Source organism: Marmota flaviventris, chromosome 1, assembly GCF_047511675.1.
Source record: "Marmota flaviventris isolate mMarFla1 chromosome 1, mMarFla1.hap1, whole genome shotgun sequence".
NCBI lineage: Eukaryota > Metazoa > Chordata > Mammalia > Rodentia > Sciuridae > Marmota > Marmota flaviventris.
Window position 1 is genome coordinate 75,520,526 of NC_092498.1, and position 22,174 is coordinate 75,542,699.

Genomic DNA, 22,174 nt, shown 5'->3' on the forward strand with positions numbered 1-22,174 from the left:
TGGTAATTTTTCATCCAATTACATTCATCAGAATGTAATTGTTTTGCAGTCAAGATTTCATTTACCACTCATAAATCATGGCTAAATTTTATGTGTTCCATCTAGACTGTTAATTTTGTTCATAAGTATACTTTGAAATATTTGATGCATCTTTTTTGTTTACATCCCCAGGCTTTTTATTCTTATTTTAAAAATTTTAAAATTTATTTCTTTAAATTTTAATTTGTTATATATGACAGCAGAATGCATTATAATTCATACTACACATATAGAGCACAATTTTTTTTCTTTTTTTTTTTTTCATAGTCCAAATGCTTTATTGTTCTGCTTATTTGTAAATGCTTACCAATACTGAAAAACACCCAGCCTGGCCCAGGCCACAGGGACCCGGGGCTGGGGAGGAGGGCAGGGGAGGTGGGCTTAGTGTTAAGGCGGCAAAGGGCTGAGGCCAGACAGCTGGAGGCTGGTCCTCCACTCCCCTTTTCCATCATCCTTAGGAGGCTGAAGGGTGGGCAGTGGAGCTCAGGCCAGTCCCTCTGTGGCTCCCTCCTGCCCAGTCCTTCCCTCTGAGAACTCTGAGCCACCCCCCTTACTGTCCGGAACTCAACCCTGTAGGACCCAGAGGACACCCTTTGGCTTCCTCTCCCAGGTGCTGGCTGTCCCTCTGGTCACAGATCTCCTGCATCATCCCTTCTGGCTCTAGGCAAGGCACGAGTGAAGGGAGAGGGCTGGCGTGGGGTGCCGCAGGCTGCACGTCTGGGGACTAGACACAGGCAGGGGGCGGGGAGGTGCTCAGTCCTTTCCCCCTGCATGAGATTACCCCGCGCCTGGGCTGGAGAGATGATGGCGCGTACCCTCAGATGGCCCATCACTGAGCAGTGGGCTCAGCCATGGAGCCGCTGCAGTTAGTATGTAACCATGACAATGAAGCGATCACCATGGAGATCATGGTGATGGTTCTCCAACCAGGGAATGGGGCTGGAACCTCAAGGGTGACACTTGAAGTGTCTGTCCCTCAAGCAAATTAAAAACAGAAACGAGGGAGACAGTGAGGCAGAGGGCGCTGGAGCAGTGCGCTGCCTGCGCTGGTGCCCCACGGGGTGGCTCTGCTCGGCCCCAAGGCCCTGCAGGGCGGAGGCAAGAGGATCTTTGGCAGAATCTGGTACCATAATTAGTCCTTTACAAAGAGAAAACAGACTGGGGAGAGCAGGTCAGATTGAGCCTCTGTGGCAGTTCCTCCACGGTGTGGGCCGGGCACCGGGCAGCATTCTGAACAGGAACTGCGAGTTCTGGGCTCCCAGGAGGCAGCAAGTCCCCTCCCACCTTCCTCTTCTGAGCCCAGAAACTCATAGGACTGAATCCCTACAGAGTACCACAAAGTCTTCTTGCCCAAAGGCCCTGGCCGCTCCGTTACATCCTGCCCCTGTGAGGGCTGGCGCCCGCTGTGCAGCTGCCCACAGGGGCCAGCAGAGCAGCAAGAGGCTGGCGTGGGTCCTGGGGCCAGCCTGAGGGTCCCGGAGGCCACGGCAGTCAGTTCATAAACTGAGTGTAGCCCTCAGCCCCTGTGACGATGACATCCATCCAGATGCGCATGGCCTCCGCAGATGGGGCCACCATGTAGTACAGTCGGTCATGGGTCTTCACGCAAAAGGTGAGGGCTGGGTTCCGGCTCTTGGCTGCACTGCGCAGGTGGTCATAGTACACTTCCTCGATGGCCTGGAAGTAGATGACCCCCTTCAGCTTCGTCTCATGCTTGTCCACATAGTAGGAAAGGGTGCGCTTGAGCCGGTCAAAGACAAACCAGCGCTTCTTCCAGGATTTAATCTTTCCACCCATCTTGACCAAGTAGCCACGGCAGACCTTACTGCTGAGCACCACATGCAAGCAGGTATCCACACCATGGCCTGATGACTCGATGTGGGTCTTCAGGTCAAAGTCCTCCTTCCGGATAGGCAGGTAGCGGGTCAGGGGCCGTGCCTGAGAAAACTGTTTCTCCCGCATCTTGACCTCCTTCTCCACCAGCTGCTGCCTCCGAGCGCTCTCACTCTGCAGCCTCCGTTCCACCTGTTCCCGCCTCCGCCGCTCCTCCTCCAGGGCCTGCCTGAGCAGCTCCATCTCCCTCTCCCTAGACTCCATGAGCCGGCTCTTCTCTGCATGAGCTTCTTTTAGCATCTTCTCCATCTTCTCAATCTTGCCCGCGTCCAGACCACTGGCACTGGACATGTTGTCAGGAGAACAGGCCGAATTGCCCCCAGTGGAGATGCTGGTCTCCATGCTGGTCTCTGGTTGTACACAAAGTAGAGTCACACCATTCATGTCTTTATACTTGTACTTTGAATAATAATGATCATCACATTCCACCATCATTTTAACCCCATGCCACCTCCCTTCCCCTCCAACCCCTCTGCCCTATCTAGAGTTTATCTATTCCTCCCTTGCCCCCTCTCCCTATCCCACTATGAATCAGCCTCCTTATATCAAAGAAAACATTTGGCATTTGGTATTTGGGGATTGGCTAACTTCACTTAGCATTATCTTCTCTAACTCCATCCATTTACATGCAAATACCATGATTTTATTCTCTCCTATTGCTGAGTAATATTCCATTGTGTATATATATCACACTTTTTTTTTATCCATTCATCTATTGAAGGGCATCTAGGTTGGTTCCACAGTTGAGCTATTTATTGTGAATTGTGTTGCTATAAACATTGATGTGGCTGTGTCCCTGCAGTATGCTGCTTTTAAGACCTTTGGGTATAGACCAAGGAGAGGGATAGCTAGGTCAAATGGTGGTTCCATTCCCAATTTTCCAAGAAATCGCCATACTGCTTTTCATATTGGCTGCACCAATTTGTAGTCTTACCAGCAGTGTATGAATGTACCTTTTTCCCCACATCCTGGTCAACACTTATTGTTACCTGTGTGCATAATAGCTACATTCTAACTGATGTGAGAAAAATCTTAGAGTGGTTTTGATTTGCATTTCTCTAATTGTTATTGATGATAAACATTTTTTCATATATTTGTTGATTGATTCTCTTAAATGTTGAAATGAATTTAAATAATTCACTCTGAGAATATTTTTAAGAGAATAATTACTTTTTCTTTGAAGCAAGTTTTAAGAATAAATGTTTTTCAGACATAAAAATATGTATTCAGAAATATAACCTTATTAAACATTATTATTATGCTTTGTAAAAATATAACCCATTTCTTTTCAAAATGATCTTAAAGTGACCTTATCACATTGAAACTATACTTGGAAACATATATGTGCTTTAGATATGTTTAAAAAGTAACTCTTTTAATTTTCCTTTGAGAAAAATGCATTTTTCATATCTTCTGTAGATAACATTCATGCATTCAATAAATCAGTGTGATCATTTGTCAATCAGACACATTCTATTTCAATAACAGCTTAAGACTTAATATACTGACTAAAATATATATCCTTTTATTGCCCTTTTTTATATAAAGGAACTCTATTCCCTGGATCACTCCTAAATTTCTTTTTCCTGTAGAAACAAGAAATACCTCTTCTAGAGTCAGTGAAACTCATATGTGGAAAAAATACCTTATTAGTATGTTAAAAGTTCAAGGAATGTTACTGGAACTCTGTTGAAAAACAAAATTAAAAACTGAAAAGAGAAAACCACCCAGCAATGCTAGACAATATCTGAGTTACCAACAATAAAGAACCTTTCATTTGCCTAATAAAGATTGAAGTCTTATTGTAAAATACACATTTCATAAGAGGTCATCTGAAATGTGAATGCAGACTGAGTTCTATTATATTTTATTTGTATGTAGGCTATTAGTGAATTTTTATTTTATATTCATTATAGGGCAAAGATGTTTCTCAAATTCCCTCAAGGCAAATTTTGATAGATACTATTTGGTAAACACATGCTTATTGCCTAACCTTGGGATTAATTATCTCAAGGGAGGAAAGGGAGGACTGAGGACCCTTCACAATTTGAACTACATGTCCTTGATTCACAATCTCTTTCTACAGACATCTCAACTTTATTTACAGAAGCATTTTCAGAATTAAGCTAATTAACTTTCAGATCAGGCTTTTGTAACCTACCTTTCTCTCCTTGAGTTCAAGGGTGATGTGCAAATTCGTATGCATGCTCAGACATATCCTCCAAGTCCTATACACAAACATGATTAGCTAAATTGTCAGATGAATGCAAAGCTATGTTAAATAGAAATTGTCAAACACATACTTCAACTTCTATTCAAACCAGAAGTCAAAACACTGTATTTGCAATGTGATAAATGTAATGTGCAACAGTTCAAGAGTCCATCTTCTTTTGGCTTTCTCCCCTGTACTTATTTTATAGAAATTGGCTTAATATTTTCATTCCATGTGTTTTCATGTTTCCTATGTGATTTCTTTACATCATTTTTTCCTATTTCTTTTATGTTTAATTTCTTCAGTAGGCTTTCTGTCACTTTTATGTTGTATTTAATCCTATTTTTGTAGTTTATTTTAAGTGTAATGATAGTAGTTCATTTGGAGAGTACTGGATCCTGTCAAATTTGCTGTATTAGGCTAATTTTGAGGCTATAGATTTAGTTTTAAAAAATCCAATATCTTAAAATATAATTTTGAGCTTTAAAATTTTTGACTATAAATGTCAGAATAAATTTAGATATATCTTTAAATACATTCAAAAAATTATACAGTGCTTTCAAAACCTATCAGGGCACAATGCAATATTTTACAAAATCATTCTCCAATTCAAAGTTTGGAATTTTTCTATTGCTTACTCTGTTGTAGGTATAACAATTTACTCTTCATGTTGACTACTTGTTAAGTAAGTATTCTGGAATTATGCTTAGAAATTATGAACAAAATAAAATGTTTTGATTCTGATCTTAAAAGTCTATTTCTATATACTCATTTCCCTCCCCATCCCTATGACTCCCCCAGTATGCTTAATTAATGCTTTATATTTTAATAATATTTTATAGATTATCAATACTTTATTTGCAAATTATTTTTATTTGATCCTCAAGTGACTTCGCAAAGTTTACAATATTTAAATTCAATAAGTAAAATTTCTTCAGAGTAGCATCTAGGTTAGTATTTTATTTAATGATGGAGAAATGATGGGGGCAAAATTCTGTCCCCCTTTCAATGTGACTTACCAAAGTATTTCTGTTGTTCTTTGATAAAAGTTTTATATTTTCATCTTCTGTATTTTCGGCCTTGGATCTATTTCAATATATTTTTCTGTGATGTGAAACTAGGTTGATGTTTATTTTTCCATACAAATATCTACATATTTTCACATCATTTCTTAAAAAAATTCCACTTGCAGGGGGAGAGGGTAGGAAAGATGGTAGAACGAGATGGACATCATTACCCTAGGTACATGTATGATTCCATGAATGGTGTGACTCTACTTCATGTACAACCAGAGAAGTGAAAAATTCTGCTTTATTTGTGTACCATGAATTGAAAATCTCTCTATTGTCATGTATAACTGATTAGGACTAATAAGAAAAGTTTAAAAAATTATCCTTTTGACCTACTTAATTACTTTTATTCCTTTGGTAAAAACTAGTTGAACATAATATATCAGCTTTTTTTTTCCAGGATTCTGGTCTTGTTTATTAGTCTTTATGACATTCTTTTGCCAGTACCATGCTATACTAGTTATTATAAATATGGTAAATTTTGAAATCAGGGAGTGTAACTTCTCCAAATTTGTTTTTCATTATTTTTGGTGGTTTTTAATTTATTTTCAAAATAGTTGTTATTGGTATGTGGAAATACTGTTGGTTTTTATGTATTGCTTTCTGTAATACTGTTAAATTTATTTATTATTTCCAGAATTTTTTTAATTCAAATTAACTTCTGTGTTAACCTCTAAGTTGTGGTTAATAATTCCTATCATTGAAAGCTTTGTGAATATTAAATTATCTAATTATAGGAAGAAATTAGAAATTTCATTTTAAGATTTATGCTATAAAAATTAGTTAACATGAGCTTAATTTCGGTTCCCATACTTTAGACTTGACACAAAATTCTAATGGTAAATAAGAAACTTGCAGTATTAGGCAAGGTGAAGTTTTATAAATATAAATTTCACAAATTGACATAGTAATGTAGTAATCCAGAATAAGGTTATTATAATTAAACAGTTTCACAAAACCAGGGCTGTTATTCATGCATGCTGTTGCTTTTTTTACTTGCTCACATTGGCCATGTAAATGACAGAGTCTCCAAATGGATCTTCCATCAGCTTTCCCAACTCCTGGGCCAACTGTATTTAACTCTATAATGCAGGATACTCATTTCTCTTATATAGGAATAACTATATAATCAAGGCTGGAGGCAGACAGAAGTGACATAAATTCTGTTCTATTTGTGGGCTCCCAAGTATGTTTCTGGGTTCCTTGTGGATGTTCTCCATATTCTACATCTATCTTTCTTATAACTGCTTCAGATTAAGGCAAGCCCTGGCTAGAAAGAAAATAAACTCCTCATTTAAAAAATTTACATATATGTGATATCTAGTTATCTATATCTATATCCATTTCTATTGTCATTGTAATGCTCTTATTGAACATATCAAATATGGTTACAATTGAACAGAATTTAAAGATAATTTTAATGAGTTTGAGGACACATTCCCCCAATATATGACACCTTGACATATTTAATATGTTGAGAATCAGGAGGTACAGGTACAATTTCCCATTGAAGCAGGTCATAATACCCCATGTGAGATGTGTCCTCCTATAGCCAGAGGAAAGAAACATCTTCCAAAGATAAAAGGACAGCAGGAAGAATTTGAACACATAGCCTTTGCTAAAGTCTTTCCCAGATTCTACACTTAGCTGATGTTCTTTGTCATAGCATGTTTTTCTGTGAATTTCCACAACTCACTAATTGTAGCACAAAAAATGCCCAGGTTTAACCTTTTCTTTGGATCTTTATTTCCTTACTAAGACTCCCATGGCACATAGAATTTATATTTAATAAATCTGTTTTTCTCTTGTTGGTCTATCTTCTTAGCATAGTGACCCCAGCAGAGAACTTACAAGGGTAGAAATAAGACACATTTTCTTCCCCTACAGTTTTTTGAATTGTTTCTGGGTTACCTAGTATTGATTCCCTAATGTGACTAAATTTAAATGTAGTAATAACACTGCAAGTATTACTCAGATGACTACGGAAGACAAAGCTTCGTGTGATCGAATATATATCATCTAGGTCATGTTAGTGAAATTAAGGAGAATAATGAGGACGTTTGGCTGTTTCTACTTGTGTTGGAGAATTTGGGGAAAAAAAATGATGTGCTCGGGGATTTAAATTCCAGCATAAGGATGACATAAGAGACTGTAAACCATCTACTTATTTTTTGTGGCTATCAAGATTTCTCAAAATCAGTCTCTTAGTGATATTCCACAGAAAGTTAAATTATTTTAATTCTTAACCTCTCAGGGTTTCTTTTGTTAACTTACCATCATGCTTTGAAAAAGAATGGAATTCTGAAAATTGAAATAGAGACCTTTGGACAGATTCCATTGAAGATGAAGACTTTGAACCCCAAATTTTTTTGAGATTACATTATTAATAGAAGCAACTATTCTAAATCTGCAGAAGAGGGAAGGAGTCAAGTTCTCCTTGTGTCAGGAACCTACAGTAGCTATCCTAAGGAGGATCAGGAACCCCTCAGTTCTTCAAGGATTTGCTATTCTTGCTGAGGAACTACCACTAATTCTTCTACCTTGCTCCTAGATTTTATAGCCAAACTCTAGTCCCAGCAGGCCCCAAAAGCTGAGATACAGCTTGAACAATAATGAGATAAAATAAACACCCAAATAACATGATTTTAACCATTTACATTAATACAAACATGGATAATATGTATGGGGATATATTTGGTAGAAGAAATATGTTAGATTTATTGATATGGAGAGATTCCAAATCTAATATGATAGTTCACAGATTAAGGGTGATCAGATTTGTTGGTTGATTGACTGACATATAGACCAAAAGTTACCTATACCAAATGAAGTTGAAATTTTTCTCCTCTTTAGTGAGCAGCAGAGGCGTAACCCACAACCTTAAAGCAATTGAATGGTGTAGTAGATTTACCATATAAGAGCTGTTTACCAATTTCATACCTTAAATAGGTATGAAATTGGTAAACAGCTCACTTTACTAAGGCAATGAGAAAAAAAAATGTGATGGGAGTACATCTTCCCCTTTACATATATTCTTAATGAATTCTACACTAGCTCTTCTCTGCAGGCCATTTTTTATAGAGGAAGCTGCTACAATTAAAAAAGAAACCCTAATGATAATAAGGATTCTGAGGTTGTAAGATTCAAGTTGTTGCACTTAATGGCCAAGGACAAGGTACATGTGGTTATTGGGTTACACCCAGAGCTATAACATTAATCAGATTAGTCAGATCTACAGAAATATTTGCTATTGTCAAATTGACCATTGTGTTCCTAAAACTGAAATAGTAGACTAGCAAGTTACTTATATATACAAGTGGAAACTTGTGGTTCAGTGAATAAGACTCTAGATCAAGTTTGACTACCAAACTGTTTTGAATTACCAAAACAATCATGGCCTCACAATCAATTTCCAAACATGAATTAGTATACGGTCCCAGATCTCTTAAATAAATTAATTCTGGATTCTCTTGTGGAAAGACCCTTCTACTCTGACAAAGTGGTTAATACTATTTTCCTTCCCCCAAAGGGCCCTATAACTTCTTGAAAATGACTGTGCATTGGAGGAGAGGAAAGAAAACTTTTTTGGGGGGTCACTTATTAGTGAATCTGAATTGACACTGATTCATAAGAAATCAGACCTTCACTATGGTCCACCCTTTAGACTAGCAGTTTACATAGGCCCACCAATCAATGGAATTTTCTCTCAATTCCGTCTATTAGTGGGCTCAGTGTTGCGATATTTACATAGAAGCCTGGACCTGATGCAGAAGCTTTGCAGCTTTTTAGCTTACTCAGTACATGGACTGAAGCAATACTCTCAAATGAAGGATGTGCTGCCTCCAATATCCAAAAGGACCTATCTTATACTGGGCATATTTTGACCTGGTAAATCATGAATCTGTGTGTGGAAAGCAACATGCCATCAACAAATAGAAGTATGAGTTGGGCTTCAGCAGGTGCTGAAGGTACAAATAATTCAGATGAGAAAGTGGTCTGAATACCCATTGTTCTTACTCCTATTAATATACATACTCTTGCTCAACACACACTATTACTTTGCTAGAAGTTTATATGACTTGTTGACTGAAAAGAAGTAACTGAGCTTTGAAGTGCTTAGGTTCTGTATAATAAGCAGTATTATTCAAATGTGAACAGTTTTAACACTATAGTCTTATCAACATAAGAGATGAACACTCAGTGTCTGAGGTGGATCTAATGAACAGCAATGAAAACAAAAGCAGTCAATAGAACTGTTAACCATGTACCTGGTTGTTCTTTCTGTTGGACAGAGAAGTTGTCTACATAAACTTATAAATGTGACTAATGGTTTTTGACTCAATGCTTAGGGTCTTGGAAATACACACCTGGAAATTTGGTGATTGTTATGGTTTGGATATGAGGTGTCCCCTAAAAGCTCCTATGTTAAATGCATGAAAGTTTGGATGGAGATGATTGGATTATGAAAACTGTGATCTCATCAGTCTATCCTATTTTGAATGGACTGAATGGTTACTATAGGCAGGTGAGGTATTGCTGGAGGATGTGGGTCATGGTGGCATGCCCTGAAAGGGTTCATTTTCTCTGTCACCACTTCCAGTTTCTTTCTGCTTGTGCCATTCTCTTTCTCTTCTCACCCCACTCTGCTTCCTCTCTGCCATAAATGTAGCAGTACTCTTCCAACATGCCCTTCTTTTACAATGTTCTGAAGGCTCACCTTGGGCCCAGAGCAATAAAGTTGGCCCAGAATTGACTAAACTTCTGAAACTGTAAGCCAAAATAAACTTCTCCCCCCCTACATTGACCAGTAGGTCTGTGGGAGATGTTTGGGCAAACATTTCTAAAATGACAGCAAATAATTTATGTCAATGAGAATTCCACTGAAGTATGACCTCAATAGGGGATGATTTTAATTCTAAGGTAGATAAAATGGCTCATTCTATAATTCTTGTCATTATTCAAGAGACTCATGAAAATAAAATGTGGCCATGGTAGGAGGAATAAAAGTGATGCCTGTGCCCTAAAATATGTATTTCCACTTACCAATGTTGAGCCACTGCTGACTTCCCAACTTATCAACATCAGAGATGAACACTCAGTGTCCAATATGACAGAATTCACCAGTGTGGAGAAAAAGCCAAATACCTAGTGGCAGGTTGATTGTGTTAGATTGTGTCCATCATAAAAAGGATCTTACTTCATTCTCACAGGAATAGGCACTTGCTCTGGATGGATATATATATATATATATATATATATATATATATATATATTTTTTTTTTTTTTTCCCTGTCCCAAATGCTTCTTCTGAAACCACCATCCTAGGACTTATAAAAAGGTTTATCCACAATCATGATGGGTCCTCGCAGGGATTCCACATAACTTCATCTCTAGTAAAAAACATATTTCACAGAAGGTGAAGTTCAACAATACACCCACATTTATGGAATTATCATAACTGGTCTTATCATAAGCTTGAAGTAGCTTGTTCATTAAAATGGTGGATGGTCATTAGGAGAGTCAGTTACAGTATGAAATGGCAAAACCTAGCATACTGGAGAAATGTCCTCCAGGGTGTTGTATATATTCTCTATCAGTATCCAATACATGGTCCTTCTCTCCTATTGCCAGTATTCAATAGTCTGGGAATCAAGCAGTAGAAACATGAGTGATCCCTAGTCCTTCATTTGTAAAAGTTTTGTTTTCTGCTTTTCAAATTTATGGTCCTTTGGTCTAGATCTTTTTTCAAAGAAGAGAAATTAAACGCAAAACAAACAGAAGTAAGGAAATATTTATGAGCAAAATCCATTAAAGTAAAAGAGAAAAAATAAAATTAATGAAAGAAAAATGGATTCTTTGAAAGTAAACTCCTAAAAACTCATGAAAATAAAATCAAGAATTAATAAATGGGATGGATTAAAATAAAAAGCTTCTTCTCAGCAAAGGAAACAATAATGTGAAGAGAAAGCCTACAGAATGGGAGAACATCTTTGCCATATGCACCTCAGATAGAACACTAATCTACAGGATATATAAAGAACTCAAAAAACTGAACACTAAAAAAACAAATAACCCAATCAATTAATGGGCTAAGGAACTGAAAGGACACTTCTCAGAAGAAGAAATACAATTGATCAACAAATATATGAAATAATGTTCAACATCTCTAGCATTTAGAGAATTGTAAGTCACAACTACTCTAAGATTTCATCTCACTCCAGTTAGAATGGCAATTTTCAAGAATATAAGTAATAATAAGTGTTGGCAAGGATGTGGAGAAAAAGATACCCTCATACATTTCTGGTGGCACTACAAGTCAGTGCAACCACTCTGGAAATCAGTGTGGAGATTCCTCAGAAAACTTGGAATGGAACTACCATTTGACCCAGCTATCCCACTCCTTGTATCCACTCCAAAGGACTTAACATCAGCATACTACAGTGATGCAGCTCAATTCACAATAGCTAAATTATGGAACCAACCTAGATGCCCTTCAACAGATGAATGGATAAAGAAAATGTGGTATATACACAATGGAATATTACTCAGCCTTAATTAAATTAAGGCTGAGTAATATTATTATTATTATTAAATTAAATTATGACATTTGGAGGTAAATGGATGGAACTGGAGATAATCATGCTAAGCAAAATAAGTCAAACCCCAAAAAACAAAGGCCAAATGTTTTCTCTGCTATGCAATTGGTGATCCATAATGGGGTGGGGTAGGGAAGAATAGAAGAACTTTGTATTGTGCAGAGGGGAGTAAGGGGAAAGGAGGGATGTGGAGGTGAGAAGGATGGTGAAATGAACTGGACATTCTTACCCTATATACATGTATGATTACGTGACTAGTGTGATTCTGTACCACATACAGTCAGAGGTTTGAGAAGTTATGCTCCATTTGTGTACAATGTGTTAAAATGTATTCTACTGTCATGTATAACTAATTAGAACAAAATTTTAAAAATAAATTAAAAATGAGTTATTGAAAAGATGAATAAAATTGAAACATTGAACAGAGAAGAAAAAAGATAAATTGCCAGTGATAGGAATAAAAGGGGAGATGTCATTCTAGATTAGACATTAAATATAAAAAGAATATTAAAAATAATTTTATTACAATAATTTGTAGATTAAATGGAAAAGTCTTTAAAACTCATAAACCACCAAAGCTCACTCAAAGAAAAAGAAATAATTTTCACAGTTCGAAATCTTAATTTGTGATTTAAAACTCTGCAGAATGAAATATCCCAGTCCAGAAAGCTTAACTGGCAAATTCTATAAAAATTTTAATAAAGAAGTAATATCAAATTCTACCCAAGCCCTTCAGGGCATATTTCTTATCCTCTCACTCAAATTAAATATTACATTGAACATCATTAAGTATAACAAGAAAACAAACCCATATAAGTTGCAACATAAGAAATAAAAATGTCTTTGTTCACATATGACATGATACTCAATGAAGAAAATTACAAGGAAAGTAAATATAAATAATACTAGAAATGAAAAGTTTGGAAATTAAAATAGAAATGTCATCATTTGAGCTGGGGATGTGGCTCAAGCAGTAATGCGCTCACTTGGCATGCGTGGGGCACTGGGTTCAATCCTCAGCACCACATAAAATAAAACAAAGATGTTGTGTCCACCAAAAACTGAAAAAATAAATATTAAAAAAAATTATCTCTTCTCTCTCTCTTAAAAAAAAGAAATGTCATCATTTACAATATTAGCAAAAATGATCTATATAAAGATAAATTTAGAAAAATACACGGAAAATTCATGTGTTGCACATATAAAACACTCTGAAACTGATGAGAGAAATCAGAGAAACTTTGAACAAAAAGATATGCAATATTAATGGATTGGAAGACAACATTGTTAAGTTATTGACTTTCCTCAAATTAAACAAAAGATTCAATAAAAGCTATACCAAACCTCAGTAACACTCCCTTTTTTGTAGAAATCAACAAGTTGATTTCAAAATTTAAATAGAGAAGCAAAAATAGCTAAAACCAATTTTGTAAAAGAAAGAAAACTCAACTCAATCTACCTGATTTTAAGACCTACTTACAAGTTTATAATAATGAAAGCATTTTATCTTTTACTAAATAACAGACATACAAATGCAGAACATAATAGGATTATAGAACTAGACCTGCACAAATATAGCTAATTGATTTTTGGTAAAGGTGTCTAAGAAATTCAAAGGAGAAAAGATCATCTTTTCAATAAATGGTGCTGGAAATACTGGATGTCCATACGCAATAAAACAGAATCCTTAATCCATACTTCCATTACATACAAAGGCTAACTAAACACTGTATCATAGACCTGAATATAAAATGAAAAACTGTAAACTTCTATAAGAAACTATAGGAGAAAATCTTTTTGTGACTTTGAATTATACACTAAGAACAATATTCTTAAAAGAAATAAAAAATCAAATAAAAAGAAATAAAAAAATCAAAACAAGGCAGAGACTGGGAGAAAATTATATATCTGATGTAAATGACATGCCTATATAAATTATTTGTTTAGAATATTAAAATAATTCTTGCAGAGCAATTAAAGAAATCAATGAATACTTTTAAAAAATCTGGAAAAAATTTGAGCTGACAATTCATCAAAGAAGAGATACAAATGGCAAATTAGCACATCATTAGTCACTAGAGAAATGTAAATATACCCCACTGAGATATCACTAAATGTCTATAAGAAAGTAAAAGTCAAACGTACAAATGATGACACTGTGAAGAATGTGCAGCAATTGCAACTCTCATACATTTTCCTGGAAAAGCAACATAGCATAAACACTTTTGAAAACATTTGGCTGTTCCTTTGTATTAAAACATACACTCACTCATAAGCCAATATTTCTATGTATTTTTCTAAGATAAATGAAAATGGATGTTCACATAAAGCCTTAAACATAGTAGCTTTATTCATTGTACCAAAAATTAGAAGCAATCCCTATAACTGTCATCTGGTGAGTGGACAAGCAGATGGTGACAGTGATAGATGACTCAGCATTAAAAAGAAACAAAATACTGATATGTGGAAAGACTTAGATGACCCTAAAAGGCATGGAATTAAATGAAAGATCTTAGATACAAAATATTACATCTATAAACACATTTATGTAGTAGTCTGTTAAAAGCAAAACTAGAGCCACATTTAACATGTTAGTGGTTTCTAGGGCTTGGGGTGGTAGGAGGGGCATACCTATAGAGAGACAAAAGGGAACTTTATTAGGGGTAATATAACTGTGATACATGTAGACATTTCTAACTTTTTCAGGGTGATATTCTGTATCTCAATTTTGGTGTGGGTTATATGATTTTTTGTATATTTGTCAAAATTCACTTCTTTCATTGTGATCCTAAAAAGAATGAATTTTATTATTTGTAGTTTAGTACCTCAGCAACCTGAATTTATTTTTTAAAAAGAAACAACTGAAGAAAATTATATATACAAAATTTTAAATAGCTGTGTTTCCTTGTTTACTCTTATACCACCCAAGACATGGAATGCTGAGTCATGTTTAAGGTATACAGGTTAGGAGAATATGGTGTGGCTCAGTTGACAGATTTATTTATCATCCTTTTCTCTCCTGCTCTCAGTGCTCAACCCTCTTGTGTTAGATGAGGGTTTCAAAATTGCCGCGTTTGATGTAATAATATTTCAATAAAAAATGGCATTGATCAAAAATATGAAATGGCATGCTTTTCTCAATCTCTGTAGCTAAACTGAGAAAGAGAGAAAGTGTTCTTTTGCCCCCCAAAGGATAATTATTCTGAAGTTTTATATAGATCTAGTTGATTAGATACTGAAAACTTGTCTAACTGTGAATGAATTTTCATCTATCATGTTGATTAAAAAGTTAAGCAGGACCTTTAATCTCACCTGCTGGGCTCAATTTTTCTTATAAGCCTTTGATATTCTAATGCAGTATATAATTCAAATTGTATTTAACTTTTGTTTTCTAAGCTAGAGTAGAAGCCACATGAATTTTGGGAAAGTACTTATTTATTTTACTTATTTTTATATATGCCATATACCTAGAAGTGTACTTGGCATAAAAAAGGTTCTCAATAATATTTGTGTATGAATGAATACAGGAATGTTTATATTCACATAGAACTTCAAAATTTACAATGTTCTATAACATATTTCAGGACTTGACTTTCTAACAGACTTATGAGGAAAATGATGCATGTATTACTACTCTCCTCCTTAAATGAGTCTTCAAGAAGTGACCTGCCTAAAATTTGATTCTTGATTGTAAACATGAACCTAAAAATAACTTAGCAATAATGGGGTAAGGTTGAGTTTGGTCATTATACATTTAAAAAACTTAGATAATGATCTTGAACTAGAGAAATAACTAATTTAACTTAGTTTTTTCATAAAGCATTGAGGAGTTCATTTAAATCACATAAAAATACGGCCAACAATAAAATCAAGTCATTTATCATAGTGAAGTGGATATACCCATAGTTAGGACAGTTTTCCTACTCAGATAGCTTATTGTAGCTTTTCTATTAAATCTGCATCAATGCCAGTATCAAATATTCCTATAAATATTGAATATAAGTAACTTTTAGCATATCAGAATGTTTTATAAAGCTCATGGTTTTGACTATATTTTTCGTCGAATACCTCCAGTAGGGATAGCATTGAGAGGTAGTGACTGACAGCATACTCATTGCTTCGCACATATAATTAAGGGCATTAAAAGACAGGCAGAACAAAGTGAAAGTACAAACAAAACAATCAACAACAAAACAGCCCACAGCATTATTCTAGCCTGTTGGTGGCTGGCCAGCTTTTCCATACTAGGTCTTTTACCTGAGCCACTTATCTCTGTGGTAGCCATAGTGTCTCCTTGGTTACACTCTTTTTGTATGACAAAATACGCACAGCTGGACTTTTTTTCCTAGTCAGTTTAGATTGTCAATTATGGTGATTATGTAATTTTTTTCCAGCAGTACATATTGTGCCATTGTGGGCCTAACATGATTCAGGATATGGGAAAGTCCTCAGCAGAAACTAGAGCAATATGCAGAGATTTATGTCCAGAGTTGCTTAAGTTGAATCAGATGAAGCCTCCTCCTACTTACAAAATGGTTCATTCACTGACATGTTCCCCTTATGTTTGGAAGGAAATTAGACATGGTGTTACCTTCTTCATCTCTTTAGTATTCCATTGATGATTTTATATAACTAGATGTAAATATTTTCAACAACATTGGAGTCAGACTGTTATGCAACTATTACGATCACTTATATCTAGATTCAAATATTCAGTTGAGTGTGCCTGACTATAGTGCCTACCGCAAAGCCTGAAGTCATGGTAGCACGTAAATCCTGAAAGTAAACAAGATGCAGTGGAGCCACTAGCAAAGAGAACTCTGATTACTGGGGATGAAGAGAGAGGAAACATGACAGAAATTAGTCATGATAAAAGTGTTAGATAAATTCTACAATGAAGTATGCAATACTATGGAAATAAAATAAAATAAATAAAATAAAAGTTGAAAGGTTCAAAGCATATTTCTGTTTAGACTACTACCAAGCACCCCATAACTTATTGCTAAGAAATGATTAATTTAATGGAAAGAACCATATAATAATACAGGTAAGCTATAGACAGCCTGTTCTAGATCTCTCCCAACTTTTCACCTTTTGCCTCAGACTTATCTCTAGATGCTTAGTTATTGTGAATCTCGTCCTTTTTTCATATTTAGAAAACATTCTTGGAATGGTGTTTATGTTTATCAATTGTCTTATATTTCTCTTCCAGACATTAGGTAATGACAACCATCAGCTTAAAGAAAGGGACAGGATAAAGAAAGTACCCAACCAGTGGGTCCTTGAAGGGCCAACTCAGGAGACTAAACAATAGATTCACATGAAAATAGGAGATGTTTTATCCCTGAAGAAGCTGGAGATCCTGAAAGAAACATAAAATTAAGTAGACAGTGGTATGAATCCTAATTGTGTGACCTCAAATTATTTAATCGGTCTGAATCTCAATTTTCTTACCTAAATATGAAGACGGTGTCACTTCCTTTTAAACATTTCTATAAGCATTAAAGAAAATATTTGTAAGTCACTGAATATAGTAACTGATATTTGTAAGGTGTTTCAGAGTATATTAGTTAGTAATGAATATTATTCAAATGTTAGAATTTCTTGTCACTAGGCACAGGCATTCACTGAAGTTGAATACTCTATACCAAGGAAGAACTGGAAATCAGGCACACAGAAAACCCCATTTTATGAGGCACAAAGAGCACAACAGAAGTTACTCTCTATTTGGTTTCTTATTTAGACATTATTACTAACTCACTGTGCATTTCCATAAAATAGTTAAACTCTTTGCACCTGTTTTCCATAAAAAGGCAATGATAAATATGCCTTATTCTAATATACCTTATTAACATTGCAACTTTAATAAAGATGTTTGCAAACCAAGGCAGTTTATTTAGAACTTGCTGGAGCTAGGAGTCAGCCACTCTCACTTATGTTTGGAGACACTCCAAGACAGAGGAGTCTGAAGCCCTACAGTGAATAAAGAAATTCTTCAGATATGCTCTAATTGAAAGTTGTTGGAATGGAGATTGCTGGAGGCAGGAACACAAGAAATGGGCTCTCTCATGTGATTAGTTTGGGTAGCATATTTTGCTTTCTTTTGTTGATCCTCAGTTTGAAGCAGTCAAGGGAGGGGACAAAATAGGGAAACTGGGAGTGTTAGGCAGAGTCAATCATCCTAGGATGTTTGCCATATGAGTATTGTTTGACTTCCTGGACTGATCACTGTAGAGGTTGATGGTTGGCTTCCCAAGCTGACTGCAACAAAGGTGTGGGTCAAGAGTTTTATTTTGGAGACTTATATATTATCTGGACATTGTTCAATTGTACAGGCAACCTCTTAATTTATGCGTAGATTTACTTTACTTCTACTATAGTTCATTAAGTTAAACTCTGTAAATATAGAGTGTGTGTGTGTGTATATATATATATATATATATATATATATATATATATATATACACACACACATATGATATGAAGAAGTGAATAAATTTAGGAAGATGGTGCTATGTGTTTAATATACATTTAAATAAAAGAATCTTGTGTGAAAAATGGAGAAGAGCAACTCACTCTGACCAATTTAGTATTTCTTCTATGGTGACTTATAATCAGAAAAATTGTTAATGTTAGAAAGTTAAAGCTATATTACTAAAATCTCCCCTAAAATATATTCTTTGAAGATATCATCAGTGCTCACAGAACATAAACAGAGCATGTGTCCCCACCTCAGGGCCAGGATGAAGTGTTTTCCCTCAGGGGTGGAGAACTGCACGTCCATCCAATTGCATTATGGGTGGTTTTGCCCTTTTTAGGAAGCATCTGGAAATGGCTGCTTCTCAGACAGGATATTGAACAAGAGTTCTGTTCTGGAGTGACAATAACCATACACAGGTCCTGCAAATAGTCATTTAATGATAGTGTCTGTGCTTAACTCAATATAGCCTTGTTGTCACTTGTCAGGCAAATCAAAGGCACATACTGTGTATTGAATGCCTGATATTATCTAAGTGTATCAGTCATGCTTGAGTAATCCCAAAGGCTTAATTTAAAGAAAGAATTGGAAAACCTGCATTGTATAAGAATTGGGGGGTCTAGGACCTGTGTTTCATAAATAGGAAATTGTAAAATGCTGCATATAATTCTTCTCCTATTTGTAATTTCAATATGTTATTTATTGAGAGCATGAATCAAACTAAAATATAGTTTAATAATCTAAAATATATTTAAATTTAGTCTCTGACCACTTAGGTTTGTTTAGGGCAATGATTTCCAAATTTATTTGATAATTACATTTAGAAACTCAATATTTATTTTTGTCCTCTGCTCTCATGTTTAAAAATAAGACTGTTGCCTACATATATCCTACATTTTTCCCAAATTAAAATCAAATACTATTATTATTGTCATTGTCACTCTTTTTTTCTAGAGCTAAAAAAATTTATAGAGCAATGGAACATTTTCATGAATGTTGGCATAATATTTCTGACATTTTTCTCTACTCTTTCCATACAATATCCCCACCCAAATAATTAACAGTGGAAATCATTTGAAAAATTGTTCTAATATGAAAAAAAGTCTATAATTTCTATACGGTATGGCCAAGAAAACTACAGCACTAACCATGCTCAAGGAAAAGAATAAGTGAAAATAAGAAAATAGACTAAGATATCGGTAATCCCATTATATAGTAATATCCTGTTATATATACACTTGGCTATTGTTTTAACAGTGAAGAAAACTTTTTGTTTATTTGAAATACTGCTTAAAGGAGTAGAGAAGTGATAGAACAGTATTGAAATTATGACATCACTTTAATATGAATGCTATGACATCTGGTGTGTGTGTGATATAAATAAATTATATATGTATGTGTGTATATATTATATATATACATACATATATATACATATATATATATATATATATATATATATATATATATATATATAAATATTTCTCAGGAGTGAGAAATGTGTTTCATTATTATCATGAGTATTACATTTGCTATATTGTTCAAAGTAACTAACTTCCTTGAACAGAGAGCCTTGGTTTATGCAAAACAATTTTTAAAAATTAAGTGATTCATTAAGCTTCAAACACTTTTAAGTTTTCAGTGCCAATAGTTATATCATTCTGTTTCAAATATCTTTGCTTGGAATATTTTTCTGGATAGATGAAAAATCCCTATTTTAAAGAAGAGGCAACTTTAGAAATACATATGAAAAATAGGAATTTTTTTCTATAGCACCCTGAGAGTCTTAATTCAGACAATGGCTTCATACAAAAATATGGAGTTTTTTTCAATCTGTGGACTTGTTTTTATTATTGGTAAATAAAACAATGTTTTAATAAGGACAGAACCCAAATGATGTTTTTTTTTTTTTTTTCAAAGTGGAGTTTGAGCTATGCAACTTAAAGATTAACAAGATTCAAAGTTCTTCATCCCTTGGATTCTAGAACTAGGTTAAGCTTTATTAACTCATTGTAACAAGGCACAAAAAATGAGTTGGCTCTTATTAATGATAATAAAATAGTGCCATAGTCACCTAACCAGGAGCTGAAATCATTTCCAGCTAGACTATACAAGGAGTGAATGAAGATTACAGAAAGTGGTTGGTTCACAGAAATTCTGCAATCACCCTGCATTTTTATCAGTCAGTGTTTCAACAAAAAGCAGATGGTATACTCAAAATAGGATAATGATCTAATACAGGAGTAATTTCCAAATGCAGGGGAAAGATACAGAGAAAACAGTGAAAAAGGCAGTAATGTGGATCTACCCATAGCAAAACTATTATCATATTCTCAATTAAAAAAAAAAAAAAAGGTCTGAGTGATTCCGAAAAGCCAAAGAGACAGTTGGGGTGAGAAGGCTGCCTTTAGAGTCATTGCAGCCTGGAGTTAAGGGAATGCAGCCAGCACAAAGCAACCCCATAGGGAAAGATTTATAGAAATAAACATTCTGAACCCGACTCTCCTTTTCTCTCTCTCCAATTTTCTACAGGGTGGCCAATTAGCCAAATCTTATCTGAAACCAAAAATTGAGGATACCTGTGAATGCTTCCCTTCAGGTCAGCCTTTTGAGACAGAAGGGAGTCGAGATGGGTAGAGAATGAATCTCAAGAGCATGAGGACACCACACAGCACTGGATTTTTAACCCATAAGACATCAAATAAAAATTACAAATAGGCATTCGTGAATTCATTTAACAATTGTTTATCAATATTGAAATGTAATACTTTCATATTTTGGACTCAACATTAGAAGAATAGTGTGAGAACACAAATACCAAACAAATAATATTTATTAAGGGTCAGTGCCATAAATACATTAGAACAAGAGTCATCTGATGTGACTTGGGGTTGCTGGTCTTTAAGTATTATTATCAATGAAGATTTTCCTGAAGAGATACCACTAAGTTTAGTCCTAAAAGATGAGGCAATTAAAATTGTTCTAGCACCAACTTCAGAATTATTCTAGGCTCCTGAAGTAAGATTTCAGTTCTCTTCTCAAAGCCCTTACATGGCCTTTATTAGGCTCATGGAGCTCATAAGCAAGTAGCATTGGAACTGCAGCCTGTGCTACCTCCTCAGAGCCAGACAAACTCATATTTTTTATTCATTTAATGAATAAATATGACACAATGTTTTAGGTTTGAGGCACAGAGTACGAAATGAAACACCCAGTGTACTTCTTTTCCAAACAACCCCAATTCTAGTGATGAGACAGAGAATAAATACTTTATTTATAGGTTGACTAAAGAAGGAACAGCCAGTAAATGAGGCTTAAAAGGGGCATTCTGGGAGACAAGAGAACAAACTGGAGAGTGTGATGTAATAGAGCTAAAAGAAGAAAGTTTCAAAAGGGCAGTTGTTATTTATCACAAGAAATTGCTACTAGGTCGTGCCAGTCAAGACCTGGAAAGTGGATTTGACAACATGAAGTTAACAGGCAACATTAATAAAAGTGATCTCAGGAAAGTGATTGTGACCAGAGAGCAATTGGGTTGGGTTAAAAATAGAATGTGGAAAAATACAGAGGAGATAGTGAGTGTACTTATCTTTTAAAAAGGGAAAGAAATGAAATAGAGAAATAACACAAATATGAGGTCAAGGAAGGTTTTCTGTCGCTTGTCTTTTACAACAGAAGGTTGTTAGAGCTTATTTGTCTACTAATAAGAATGATCTTATTCAAAGACATTAACAAGAAAAACAATTGCAAGCACAGAGTGGGAAGGCAAAAGGGGATTCAAGAGAAGAGCCCTGGGATAATGGCTAAACTCTGACAGAACCATCATACCATTAAACAACAGATATGGAAAGTGAGGTTATTTAGTGGGAAGTTGGGTACAACTAAT

The 22,174-nt window shown here is 35.1% G+C and overlaps 1 pseudogene; it reads right to left on the reverse strand.

Annotated features, from left to right (window-relative positions):
* Positions 1–1,450: 1,450 nt before the first annotated feature.
* Positions 1,451–2,267, reverse strand: LOC117794748 (pleckstrin homology-like domain family B member 1 pseudogene; annotated as a pseudogene).
* Between the last annotated feature and the right edge of the window lie 19,907 nt (positions 2,268–22,174).